The 13820-nt window shown below is 47.2% G+C and overlaps 1 protein-coding gene across 1 annotated transcript in view; it reads right to left on the bottom strand.

Annotated features, from left to right (window-relative positions):
* LOC140896510 (uncharacterized) overlaps positions 1 to 13820 on the bottom strand; it is a 347929-nt gene that overhangs the window by 57808 nt on the left and 276301 nt on the right. The window lies entirely within an intron of this gene.

Below are 13820 nucleotides of genomic sequence, written 5' to 3'. Positions count from 1 at the left end.
GGTCCACTAAGGAAACATGGATAGCTGACACTTGTGCTCCGGTGTCCCTCCACGCGGTGACCTTCTTCCCGCCCACACTCACTGTTTCCCTCCACTGTGAGGGTATCTGGGAGGTATCTGGGCCTGAGGACCTCTGGTGTGATTCCGGTGCAATGAACTGTAATCTGTTGGGGTTCTTGGGGCAGTTGGCCTTCACATGCTGCGGCTTGTTACATTTAAAACATCATCCAGCTGATGGGTCACTGGGGCGAGATGGGTTGCTGGAGAATGGTGTGGCAGGACGAGAAGGTGTCTGGAAGGTGTTTGGTGTGTAGCTGGGGCCTTGGGCTGCCCCCGGTAGTAGGGGGTGGTCTGAGGGTGTCCCTTCCAGTATCCGCTCCAACTGTGACCAGGGTTGTTCCTCTCTCCTCCCTCCACCCATTTTGTCCCGGCTTGCCCCGCCTCTCTGGCGGTCTGGGACTGCTCATATTGATCAGCATCAGAAGCAAGACTTTCTGCTGAGTCCATTTCCTTATCCCATAAACACTATTTTATTTCCTCCTTGGACATATTCAGGAATTGCTCCTGAGCTATCAAATCAGACATTCTGTCAAAGCTAGTGACACCCCTTCCTTGGACCCACTTATCTAACAGATCTTTCATCTGGTTTAGATAAGACACATTACTTAGTCCAGGCCCTCTCTTAAGGGTTGGAAATTTTACTCTGTACGTTTCAGATGTAATTTGAAATTGCTTTAAAACAAAATCCTTGAACTTATTATAGTCAGAAGCCTCATCAATAGGCATCTTATTGAATATGTCCAGAGCTCTTCCAGTCAATTTTGTAACCAATGTGGTCATCTTGTGAGCTTCGGGAATTTTATGGAGAGTGCAGTCTCTCAAAGGTGAGAAAATATTCAGCAATATCACTGGATTTATCATACTGTGGACATAGTCGCTCCCATTTGTGGATTGTTGGGGAAGGATGGTTAGGGTTATCCAGTAGCTTCCGCTCAGCCCTTACCTTCTCCAACTCCAGTGCATGCCTCCATTTCTTTTTCCCTTGCCTCCATAGCTCTCCTGTGGGCAGCCTCTTTGGCTGTTTCCTTGGTTTCTGTCATGTTTGCCTCTCTGTTTTTAACTAACTTTACACCCGAGAGTTAGAAATAAAGCAAACAAACAAAAAACTTGGCTTGTAAAAAAAAAAAAAAAAAGAGGTTGTGCTGTACCCAGATACTGATGGTCTCGGATCGTGATTGTCAGCCCGCAGAAAAATCCTTTAAAACCCCCAACACCTTTGTCTCCAGGCAAAGAGACAGAAAAAGCCTCTAGTTGCTCTTAGCTAAAAAAACCTCTTCAGGTCTGTGAAGACTTGTGAATTTCCCTGCAGGAGGTTAACTACCCTGCCTTTAGGTAGAGAAAGCTCCAGCTCTGCTCTGGCCCCCAAGCAGAGACAAAAAAAACGCTCATTGCTTTCAGCTTAAAACCTGCTTTCCAGCAGCCCAAAGGAAAAAAATATTTCCTTTTAAAATCTGTGCTTCTGGTCCAAAAAATCTCAAAATGATGTCAAGTTAATCCCACCGCTCTGCCACCATGTCAAGGTTCCTTCCCCACTCTGAACTCTAGGGTACAGATCTGGGGACCTGCATAAAAACCCCGCTAAGCTTATTTTTACCAGCTTAGGTTAAAACTTCCCCAAGGTACAAACTATTTTACCTTTTGCCCCTGGACTTTATTGCTGCCACCACCAAATGTCTAACAAATATAACAGGGAAAGAGCCTGCTTGGAAACGTCTTTCCCCGCCAAACCCTACACCCCCTTTCCTGGGGAAGTTTTAACCTAAGCTGATAAGAATAAGCTTAGGGAGTTTTTCATGCAGGTCCCCACATCTGTACCCTAGAGTTCAGAGTGGGGAAGGAACCTTGACACGTGGAGTGTGTTCAGAGAGGAGCCATGAAAATGATTAAAGGATTAGAAAACATCCTTATAGTGATAGACTCAATGAACTCAATCTATTTACCTTAACAAACAGAGAGTTAAGAGGTGACTTGATCACATATTGGAGTCATAAGTCTCTATATGGGGAACAGAAATTTGAGCCTAGCAAACAAAAGTACAACAAGATCCGATGGCTGGAAAATGAAAGTAGACAAATTCGGACTAGCAATAAACTGCACATTTTTAACAGCAAGGTAATTAATCACTGGAACAATTTACCAAAGGTAGTGGTGGATTCTCCATCACTTGCAATTTTTAAATCAAGACTGGATGTTTTTCGAAAAGGTATGATCTAGTTCAACCACAGATGTTGGACTTGAAGCAGGAATTAATTCAATGAAAGCTGATGGTCTGTGTTATGCAGGAGGTCAGATTAGAGGATCAGTATGATCCCTTCTGGCCTTAAAATCTAATCTATTTTCCACATTCCTGAGCTGGATATACAATATAGTGAGATGGTCCTTTCCTGACAAATCACTTATTATGCAGGTTTATGTTTAATGGGGCTGATCAAGACTTTAAAGAGATTGTCTGAGAATTCCTGTAGGAGATCTTGGACTGAATGAATTATTCCAGCTGTTTGTTCTCTTTAGACAGGATATTCCATTAGAGCAGGTGGGCTGAAGTTACACACACGCTTGACAGTTTGCAGGATTGAGGAAAGAGTTAGGATCACAAAACAGCTGGCATGAAAACCTCCTGTGTTCACATGCTCAGAACTCTCTAAAACATTCACATCTTGCAGCTGGAATTTTCCATGCTGAGTCTCTGCCCAAAGATTCATTTATTCAAATGTTTGAGTAAAATCCCTCCACCGACTTCGGAGTTATGTAGAGAGTGAAAAAGATACTTCCACCACTGTCAAAGAGTTCTGACCACTTTTCTGAATGGGGCTATAGAAAAATAGCTACATTTTAAAGCTTAGCTTGGACAGTCTTCCCGAGGCCTAGCACCTTCCCAAATTAAACATCAAATTTAGCAAATACAAAATATCACTTTGAGTATGCTAAGGGGGTATCTGCTAAGCTTTTAAGAGTACAGTGGAGGCCCCACCCTTTTGACAGATCCCAGCAGATTCACCTTTTGTGTCCAGACCCAGGGCTGCTGCTGGCACAATTTGCGTAAGATATTTTAAATGTCTCACTAAAACTCTCACAGGAAAATCTCCCATGCACCCCAAAAGTACAAAAACACCCCAATACATTGACATAAAGAAAAGGAGAAAATTATGGGCATGGATACTGTGGTTTAGAGTTTGCTATTTTTGCTGCATTCTGCAATTTCCCACAGATGTATAATTTTTTGCATTTATTTATTTAGACTTTAAAGCAACATAAAAGACACCTGTCCCAGGTGTAGATGCCCTGCATCAATTAAAACTACCATTCAGAACAATAAACAAAGAACAGCAAAACCACCCATAGAAAACAGCCAGACAGCATGCAATACTGGGGAGAACATGATTCTTTCCACCCTCCCCAAACAGATGGCCTTTGTAACATATCCTGGAGAACAAGTCTGGGCTGCTCCAGCCGGAAAGCAAACACGTCCTCACAGAGAATGTTCTGCCAGCAGTTCCCTCCCTGTTACAGCAAGGGAGCCCTGGCTCCAGCTGGTCAGGGATGCACTGCCAATGGCATGGGGCAGAAACAGGTCCCAGCCCATTTACGGTTTTATAGGTCAAAACTGAACACCTTGGACTCCATACTGCTGGGAAGCACAAAGCAGTGACAGGGTGGGACTCAACATGCAAACTCAAAGAGGCAAAAAGCCCAAGTATCCCAATTATTTACTTTTGGGGGGTTTATCAAGAGCACCTTGAAGAAGTCTGTGGCCAAAAGCTGCACGAGCTGAAGGCTGTACATTGAAGTTGTAGTGTTAGTGAAAAACTGAAGCAAAGACCATGTAGCAGTTCTGCAGAGCTCTTCACATGTAACTCTGTCCTTTTATGCCTCGAATGTAGCAGTCCCTATTCAAATTATTCTTAATATCCCAAGGAGGAATTTCGCTGGAGTCGGATAGATTAGCAGCAATGCTTTATCAGGCTATCTACCTTTCACCTCTCCTAATGCTGTGCAAAGAGAATATGATGGCTCGTTTAACAACCAGGGTGTGCAATGACTTTTCTAGAGCATGCCTGAGGCTGGAATAAAATGGTGAAGAAAGAGACTCTGGTTCAAATGAAACACCATGTTCTTTTTAGGAACTAAATCTGGAGCTAGGGGAAGCCTGATTTTATTGGGAAAGGACTGCAAGTAGGGATTTCTGATTGAAAGTAGTTCACTTCATCTTCTTGTTGAAGTACTGGCTAGGAAAAAGCCTACTTTAAATCTCCTTTAGTACAAGCATAGCTGCCTTTCCTCATAATTTAATCCATACGTGAAGAACGAGACTCAAGGTCTGCTAGCTGACAAGGGGATGTCTAAATGGTCTCTGAAGAACCTAGTGGTATGCAGCTGTAGAATCAGGTTAGAAAATGGCAAATGTGGCTTGAGTGTGGCAGAAACCAGAATCTCACATCTGAGGTAGCTGAGGCTCATGTCTGTATGAAAACTTGCTCAAGGAAATTCCAGTGCATCTCTGACTGCTGTTCGCAGAGTAATTGCGTTTCTTTCTGCACATGATACCAAGCAAACTCTTCAAATCCTCCTGTCGGAATCTTGCCTAGGCTGGAATAAGGAACCGGTCAGGCAGTTGCAGCAGCTGTGCTGAAGCAAGCTCAGTCTCTCAGCTCCAGGCCATTAGGTGCCGTCTCAGGACATCTGGACTCACCCAAGGTCGCAGAGGACAAGTGCAGCTGCCACTCTCTGTGGGAAGCAGAAGAGGGTTAGGCCCTTTATTGGCCAGCAAGGTGGTACTAGTCCTTTGAGCTTCCTGAGCTGCAGTCTGTGGAGAGAAGTGGGGACAGCTAGGCTGCTGGGAAGTGGGCCTGACAGCCATGCCTCAGGAGGGGAACCCAAGAGCAAGCAGCAGAGGCTCTGGGGAATGGGAGAGAAAATGAGCTTTGCCTTTCTTCCCAACACAGGAGACTCCTGAGCCAGGCCTTAGCTAGGGGAGAGGAGGAACAGGGGGATTACATGCCTGGCTTGTACTTTCTAGGCTTTATGCTGATGACCACAGGCTGTAACTGCAGCAAGATCTGTTGTTTATTCCTCCAAATACGATCCTAGGCTGAAAGATGCGACCAGGTGGGGCTCTGCCTTGTTACCATTTTATTTTCCTCTGGCTGAGACTGTAACCTTATTTGTCTCCTTCTCCCTGGAAGCTGACTTATCTGTCCACCAAGAGAGTTACCTCCTAACCCCTAATAGTTAGAGATTGCCTTATGCTTTGAAGCATGAGGTTTTCTCTCTCTTCTAAAATATTACCATTAGCTATAACAATTCTATGTATTCTTTTATCCATCAAAATGTCCAGGTCTTCTTTGAATCTTGCTAAGTTCTTGTCTCAGCAATATCCTGTGGCAATACGTTTCACTGTCTAATTACATGTTGTATAAAAGTATTTATTTTTATTGAGTTTGAATTTGACAACTTTCAGTTTCATTGAATGTCCCACAGAGAAGAGAAGCTCCTATCCTACTCTATCCAGACCATTGATTGTTTTATGTACTTCCATCATATCTTCTCTTATTCATCTCATTTCTCAGGTAAAATCCCAATCTTTTCAATCTCTCTTCATATGAAAGCTTTTCCAGCTCTTACCTGTATCGCCCTTCACTGATTCCCTCTCTCTGCAATATCCTTTTTGAGATGGGGTGACCAGTCCTGCACACAGTATCCAGATGAGGACAAACCACTGGTCTATATATAGTGTTATACAAGTCTCTGTATTTTTCTCTATCATTTTCCTTATGCACCCTAACACCTTATTTGGTTTTTATAAAACACGGTTGTATGTTGAGCCAAGGTCTCCTGAGCCATCCACAATCCCATGAGCCCAGGGCCTTTCTTGAGTTTATACTGTTAATTTAGAACCCTGTAAGCTGTAGTTCACATTTTCCCCTCTCCTTCAAAATAATCCCACAGACGTTCTTACTCAGTAAGGATATCAAGGATTGTGGAGTTAGCAGGAGCAATAAAGATACATTAATTGACCTGGCCCTGGGAAGGAAAATGCAGCTTCTGTCAGGTCTAAGGATACCTCTGACTGGGGAAGAAATCCGGGACCTTCCTGTTGGAGAAGTTTGCAATATGATCCACTTGTGGTACAAGTACTTTTGGGTCAGATCAATGACACTCTTGGTTGAGGTCCCGCCCACTTGGGAGAGAGAGTCTCCTCACGTACCCTGTTTTCCTTGCAGACACTGCTCAGAGGAACAGACTGTTTCTCTGGTCTCCTGGCCGCTTGTTGTCATAGGGGAGAGTTGTTGCCATTCATACAAGTGAGTGAGATTCCCTTTAGGAGTTTGGGAAGGAGAGCTTTGGTGTCCTTCCCAACTGCTTGTGATTTGATGGGTTTATACTTAGCTGGTATCTATCCAGGTCCATCTTCCCTGGGTTACATCGTTGGATTACTGGCTGGTGTCCATTGAATATGGATGGATGAGTGTTCTGACAGCATTTTCCCTTGAGAAGGTTGATGTGGGAGGGCCAGCAGTTGCAGTAAATCCATGCTGCGTGTGGGATTTCATGCTGCCCTGCTGGAGTAGGAATGACTGAATGGCCCATAAATGTAGCATTGGCTTCTGGGCCACAGTGCTCACAAAGAAAACAATTGTTCTGCAGAGGGGACGGGGATGCAGCCTAGGAGACCTGTTACTGAGTGGCAGAGATTTGATTTTTTTTTTTTAGGAACAAGTTCTGAGGATGGGCCTCTGTACACCCATGTGTCTTGGGGCAGGCTCCCAGGCAATGAATCAGGGTGCTCTCCTATCTGTCGATTATGAGTTGTGCTGGTGAAAATGGGTGGTTTGTGGAATACAAGAAGCTATTTCTCTTGCTCAGGCAGCCTTTCCCAGAGAGCCCATAAGGAGAGAATGCTGCACTCCCGGCTCTCTGGTTTGAAGCCATGATTCCCATCAGCTTTGGGAATGCTGTGAGTGCCAAGGGCACCCCAAATGGCAGTGCTGCACTCTGGAGGTGATGCTATGAGCTGAAGGAATTGTAGGTGACCAGTCTGGTAAGATTTGCAGATACTGTAGGGTCTTGAGTTCTACAGAGCAGATAATGGGGGAAAGCAAAGCTAATATTGCCTTCCAAATCCTCATTCTACCAGAGACTAAGCAGTGACAGACCCAGCACTGGACGAAAAGCCTCCTGTCTCCTTGGACACGACTAAGTCCTGAAATGGAAGCCAGGCCCTCTTTCGTGGTCTGTATCCAGCAGCTTTGGGACAGCAGACAGGACTGTGGATTTCTATTAACCTTACAGAGATGAACTTCCTTTGATCAGTGGCCTTCCCACATCCCAGGCTGCTCAATATCTGGTCGCAAATTAGATTCCCACAAAGAAAATGACTAGGACAACCTGTATATGGGTCCTTTGAATTCTACTGGGTAACTCTGGTGAACTCCCTGGAAGTCCTGCGTCTTCAGAAGCTGGGCCAGTGCCATTTCCCAGCCTTCCTCCTCAGGGCACCTGCCCTGGCTTGCACCATACACCCTGCTGTATGTGGGCAAGAGGTACCAAAGAGAAGAGCTGGCAGAGGGTGAGTGTGGTTCCTTGGGCTTTTAGATAACTTGACCAGTAGAGGGGTGTGTGTGTAGGAGGGTGTTTAGGTGCCAGTCTAGACATGGGCTTGTGATGAGCACATGGTGACAAGCTGGTGGTGACCGACTGGCTTGCTGTCTGCATTCCTGCTTGAATCCAAATCTGTCTAGAGGACTGCTGAGGCAGGCTCAGGATCTCTTAACGCTGCAGTGATCTTGGGCTCTTACCCTTAACTCCCCTTCTGTCACACACCAACCCCTCTCACTCCAGTCTGGTGGTGCTTTCAACCCAGCCTAGCTGGCCCAGTTGGGGGCATAGGCTAAAACCCAAGTGAGGCTTTCACTTGGGCTGCTAACTTGCCCACTCTGCAGTGATGATGCAGGACTGACAAGTTCTCCTACCATTCCCTTGGACAGACTCCTAGAGCAGTGCAATGGAAAGAACCATGGGATGTGCTCTCAAGTCCTAGCAACACACACAGGGTAGCGCAGACCTGGGGAAGACACAGTAACTCGAGTGTGCGTTTGCAGTGTGGCTGCTCATACCTGGGCTAGGCTGACCTAGGTGCTCCGACCTGGGAGCCGATCACCCGAATTAACGCTGCAGTGCAGACACATCTTAATCGTTGCCGGAGCAGCAACAGGGATTGCCAGGCTGCCAGGGGCGTAAGATTTTGTCCCAAATTAGATTTGTACTCAGGGAAAAGATTGCTGCTTCCCAACTGAAGGAGGAGAAGACTCTTCAGAGACAAGAGATGACACTAAACTGGGAGGAGTGGTAGATATGCTGGAGGGTAGGGATAGGATATAGAGGGACCTAGACAAATTAGAGAATTGGGCCAAAAGAAATCTGATGAGGTTCAACAAGGACAAGTGCAGAGTCCTGCACTTAGGACGGAAGAATCCAATGCACTGCTACAGAATAGGGACCGAATGGCTCGGCAGCAGTTCTGCAGGAAAGGACCTAGGGGTTACAGTGGACGAGAACCTGGATGAGAGTCAACAGTATGCCCTTGTTGTCAAGAAGGCTAATGGCATTTTGGGCTGTATAAGTAGGGGCATTGCCAGCAGATCGAGGGACATGATTGTTCCCCTCTATTCGACACTGGTGAGGCCTCATCTGGAGTACTGTGTCCAGTTTTGGGCCCCACACTACAAGAAGGATGTGGAAAAATTGGAAAGAGTCCAGCAGAGGGCAACAAAAATGATTAGGGGACTGGGGCACGTGACTTATGAGGAGAGGCTGAGGAAACTGGGACTGTTTAGTCTGCAGAAGAGAAGAATGAGGAGGGATTTGACAGCTGCTTTCAACTACCTGAAAGGGGGTTCCAAAGAGGATGGATCTCGACTGTTCTCAGTGGTAGCGGATGACAGAACAAGGAGTAATGGCCTCAAGTTGCAGTGGGGGAGGTTTAGGTTGGATATTAGGAAAAACTTTTTCACTAGGAGGGTGGTGAAACACTGGAATGAGTTACCTAGGGAGGTGGTGGAATCTCCTTCCTTAGAGGTTTTCAAGGTCAGGCTTGACAAAGCCCTGGCTGGGATGATTTAGTTGGGGGTTGGCCCTGCTTTGAGCAGGGGGTTGGAGTAGAAGACCTCCTGAGGTCCCTTCCAACCCTGAGACTCCATGATTCTAAGAGAGAGCTATTGCGCTGGCTGATGGAGGCAGTGAACAGGCTTGTGGAGCAATGCAGCATCTCACCAGCAGGGGCCTGTAGGTTCCCGTGGGCGGGGGGTGGGGAGTCTTCGGGAAATCTGCCTGCGGAGATGAACGAGCTGGGCAGAATATCAGCACTGTGGCACCCAAGGAGAGGAAGGCCATGTGCACAAAATACTCATTTTAAAAACTCTGTAGTGGTGTCTCCACAGGGAGCCTGCACAGACAGGCTCATGCTTTGTGCAATGGCTCCTGGCTGTAATGCCCTGGCTTGGCAGAGGGGGAGGAGGAGGGTGTCCTCCGCAAAATAACAAGGTGCCGTGGTCCGTTAGTGCAGAGGATGCTGTGCAGGGATTTAGGTCTCTTTGCTAGAGAGAGAAGCAGGAATCCATCTGAGGAGCAAACCAACAGCCCTTTGAGAGAGCATTTCCTTAGAAGAGAAGAGGGGAGATAAGGCTCACCCAGGTACCCAGTGCTGACCCACCACTGCCGCAGCTCTGGAAATGCCTGTGCTTTTAGACCCAGAGCCATGCAGAGAAGCTCAGCACACAGTGGCACAAGACTTTGAAGCTTCAGCTTTAAATCCCCCCAGCATAGCTTAGTGGAGACCAGGACTGCACCTTCCTAGTCAAAACATCCTACTTCTATTTATAGGTGCCCAGCTCTCTGAACAATAAACAGAGAAGCCATCCCTGTGCTTCCGTGTTCAGCTCGGTTATTGTATAACAGAACAGCACCACTGGCTTAGAAAAGCCACAAGAAACGACTCTTTATGACTGCAGGTGATTGGCTACACACCTCTCCTCATGTGGGAGTGTGGCTACCTTGGACAGAGCGGCCACAAAGTGCCTTTAGTCAGCCTTTGTTTACCAGGCATTTCAGCATGTGAACAGAAGAGACTAGGTCACAAAGGGTCCAAAATCCTTCCTTCTTCATGCCCCCCAATTCCCTCTGGGTAGGTGCCTTAGCTAGACCTCATTTTCACAGGCATGGCTGCTGACCAGCGTTTGTGGGGAGAAATCCTTTTTCCATGTGTATCTTTGTACCATGTTATTTCATGGGCCACAATATATTCTGTAGGTACAGAATCCATTCCCCTCCAAAAGGGTTGATAGTTAAAATAGACTAGGGGCTGGAATAAGCTAAGACTTTTTCTCCTATGTATACAATTTTCATTAATGCTGAAGTTATTTTTAATTTGTAATTAACGCAGTCTACTTCCCATTATGTATGTCTTGCTGGAATGACACGTTCTAGCTTACATTTTGCAGTACCTCAAAGGGGCAGCAGGTGTCTCTCTTAGCCTTCCCTTGGCCCACCTGCCCTCCTTGTCCCTGACACTGTGATATAGTGCATAATTCCAAAATGGCAGCTTTTTGAAAATTCACCTTGATTATCAGACATTAAAAGTGACTCATCCCGCAGTGACTGTCTGGCAGAAGGATGGGATCAGACAGCAGACAATGAGGGACTGGACGCATTAACACGCTATATTACAGAGCCCATCAAAAATACCTTTGTTCTGTCAAAGATCCAATCATTTCCTAGTTGTGTTCTTCTGAAGAGAAAGAATAATAATAATAATAAAAAAACCAGAGGAATTTAAAACCTCCCCCGATCTCTTTATTCTGGGAGGGAGGGACATGTTTTCTTAATGCCTGATCAACAGCCAGGAGGAGATGGGACAATGGGAGCTGCTGGGCTGTGGAAATGGGACTGTGCAATAACACACAGCACTTGTTTACTCTTGAAAGCCATCATATTATTGCCCCAGATTCTGCTAATTGGAAACTCATTAGCAGGCAGATGCCTAAACTAAATATTTACGACTACACTCACACCTATGCTACAATCTTCTAATCTCATCCAACAGCAAAAGCAGGGACAAAAGGGTTTATTTCATACTTAATGTTCAAAACAACCCCAACAACTGGAGCTTTAACCTGTAATCATCCTGGCGTATTTCATCTGCACAGAGAGAGAGAGAGAGAGAGAGAGAGAGAGAGAGAGAGAGAGAGAATGTGTGTGGAAATGCCACCGCTGATAAATACTTTATAAGCAGTGATAATAGCCCATAAGTATAGGCACCGGAGTCTTTCCAATAACTGTAAAGCTTGCAGTCTTGCAGGGTACATGTGTGTGTCTGTTTATATTAAACCATGTGTGGGTATAACATTGGGTGAAACATACTACATCCTCAGCACCGCTGAGAGTGTAAGAAGCTCACACACTTGCTTGAGTGCTCAAGGAGACAGAAAAAGCTCAACTGGGAGGTTTTGGCTCTGGTTTTATCATTTCCATCACTTGCTTATGAAGCTAGGGAAACTGTCCAGGGCTAAGCAGAGCCTTTATCAGTCACGGAAAATACCCCAAAGGCAACATGCCACAGATCAAAGGCATCTCTGGTGTTTGTGCTCATGTGGTTTTCCCTGCCAAACAGTTTAAGTAATATGATTAAAACACAAATTCCATAAACATCAATTTCCCATCTGTTTAATAATAAGAAGGTTCTGTGTCATCAGCAGTTTCATTCCCCTCACTGGATTCATTAGTATTCCATGGGAAAGCAAGTGTTGCCCTCAGCTCAACCTGCACAAGGCAACACCTCCTGACAAAGGGGTCTGGTTCCACGGCTGGGCACAGGAGCTGAAGGAATATCCTTGGGGTAGGCGCAGGGAGCAAAGGGAACTGCTGCAGACACAATGAAATGGGGGAGGGGCTGCTGTTATTAGCAAATACAAACAATACAACCCAACACATCACATGGGGGAAGAGAGCTGTCTGGAGCATCCTGCAAAGCTTCCATTTTCTCTTCTGACTCCCACTGTTAACCAGAGGCCAAGACCATGCAGTAAACAAGGCCCCCCACACTCTTATCTCTTGTTCCCTGAACTGCACCAGAGAGCAGCAATTTCACTTCTCCTCCAGACAGCCAGAAGCAGGGACAAGACTGTGAGTGACCGGAACTCCATAGTGACATTGCCTTCTCAGATCTACAGCGCACATCCCAAGGGGCAGGAAAATGCAAAAATGTTGTATGCAGAATCTCTTCCTGAACCTGATGAGCAGAGCAAAGGAGAGGAGAGTCCCAACCCACCCCCACACTGAGCATCTGCAACACTGGGCTAGATTCATGAAAGGGAAAACAGGAAGAGAGTTTCCGTTTATAGAATTTTAATGAGCCCTAAAGGTTATTTCTCTGCAGTTCTAATGATAATTTCCAGCTCTCTGTGTTCATAGGGAACTGGTCCTTTAGCTCTAATCACATTTGGATACTGTCTAGAGCACACACCATGTCGGGCTGCTACAGAATATCAACAAACAAATGATCAGCAGCATGCTCCGATTCTACAGGGGAGAAACAATACATAGGAAAGTCTTGTATGGTTTGCACTCGGCAAATGAAAATGATCTCACTACCCCTGCCAGGGACTCAGCAGGTCACTTGAAAGCCCTGCAGCTCTTGGGAGAGGGTCCCTCCAAGATAATGAGGAAAGAAAAATGAATGTGGAAAAATAAAAGAAAGAGAAAACGCTCAGAATGGCATCAACAACCAGGAACCTGCTTTCCTGTTCATGTGACTGCATTTCCAACTCCTCACATGTGAGCCAAGCCAACCCCCCAGACACAGGGGCGCTGGGGCGTGCTGCCTGCCCCCCTCTCCTATCACAGGTCCCAACACCCCCCCGGACACAGGGGCGCTGGGGCGTGCTGCCTGCCCCCCGCTCCCCTCACAGGCCCCGACACCCCCCGGACACAGGGGCGCTGGGGTGTGCTGCCTGCCCCCCTCTCCTATCACAGGCCCCGACACCCCCCCGGACACAGGGGCGTGCTGCCTGCCCCCCTCTCCTATCACAGGCCCTGACACCCCCCCCGGACACAGGGGCGCTGGGGCGTGCTGCCTGCCCCCCTCTCCTATCACAGGCCCTGACACCCCCCCCCAGACACAGGGGCGCTGGGGCGTGCTGCCTGCCCCCCGCTCCCATCACAGGCCCTGACATGCTAGGGGACACAGGGGACATGCTGCCTGCTCCCCTGTCCTTCCCCCTGCCCTCACACCCCCATGACACAGGGGACACACTGCCTGCCCCCCGCTCCCATCACAGGCCCCGACACCCCCAGAGCACACTGCCTGCCCCCCTTTCCCATCCCACACCTGACACCCCCGAGACACAGGGGCGCTGGGGTGCGCTGCCTGCTCCTCATTTCCCATAAATCTCTCCATGGGAACGAAGCTCTCTGTGACGAGCAGGTTTGGAGCCACCCATGGCTCAGTCACACTTTAGTGATTCCTTGGTGCTGGAGAAATGGGAACGTTTTAACTGCCTGAACGTCCGGTATCGGAACTCAACTGCAACACAAAGGATGGGATTCCATGTCTGGGAAGAGCTCAGGTGGGCGTCCCTGAGAACTGAGATGCTCGCCCTGCCTCACCCCCACTTCTCCAGCTCTCTAAGGTTGGCAGCATCTCCTGTTTCTTAGCCAAGGCCATAAAGAGCACAGCTGGTTCAGAAAAGAAGAGTCAATGCTCCCAC

This window comes from Lepidochelys kempii, chromosome 12, assembly GCF_965140265.1.
Source record: "Lepidochelys kempii isolate rLepKem1 chromosome 12, rLepKem1.hap2, whole genome shotgun sequence".
In the NCBI taxonomy this organism is placed as follows: domain Eukaryota; kingdom Metazoa; phylum Chordata; order Testudines; family Cheloniidae; genus Lepidochelys; species Lepidochelys kempii.
The sequence above is the reverse complement of the archived record's forward strand: the minus strand, read 5'-3'. Positions and strand labels throughout refer to the sequence as shown.